Here is a 494-nt window from a genome sequence, read left to right as displayed (position 1 = left end):
GATTCTTTAAAGCTTTGGAAATGAGTTAAATTGATGGATATTGAGTTGATTTCTGAAATAGTTTCCTTGAGATATGCCACTGAGGCGACTGTTGGATTTAGCTTGCTTTTGAATTGATTTCTGGTTTTGAGCTGTTGAGAAGGAATGAGAAACGGTTTAGTTGGGACCCGAACCGGGTGGCAAAAGTCCAAGTTTTAGGGGAGGTGCTGCCGAAATTTCTATAGAATCCGAGTCCTTATTTGAGATGTTAATTGGGGAATTTTGAGTTTAATGCCTTTCCTATCTATTTTGAGGATTGTGAAATTATGGTTTCTTTATTACCTTTACTTAGAGCAATTAAGAAAGCGATGAAGTTATGCTTTGAAAGAATTATTGAAAAGAGAATCATGATTTATCCTTATTTTCCAAGAAGAACAGTATGTCTTTGGGTACAAGTCATTTGAAAGAGAATTTTGCTTTGAGGCTGTTTTAAAAGGTAAAATGGGTTTATGTTT

This window comes from Arachis ipaensis, chromosome B01 (assembly GCF_000816755.2).
Source record: "Arachis ipaensis cultivar K30076 chromosome B01, Araip1.1, whole genome shotgun sequence".
NCBI lineage: Eukaryota > Viridiplantae > Streptophyta > Magnoliopsida > Fabales > Fabaceae > Arachis > Arachis ipaensis.
The sequence above is the reverse complement of the archived record's forward strand: the minus strand, read 5'-3'. Positions refer to the sequence as shown.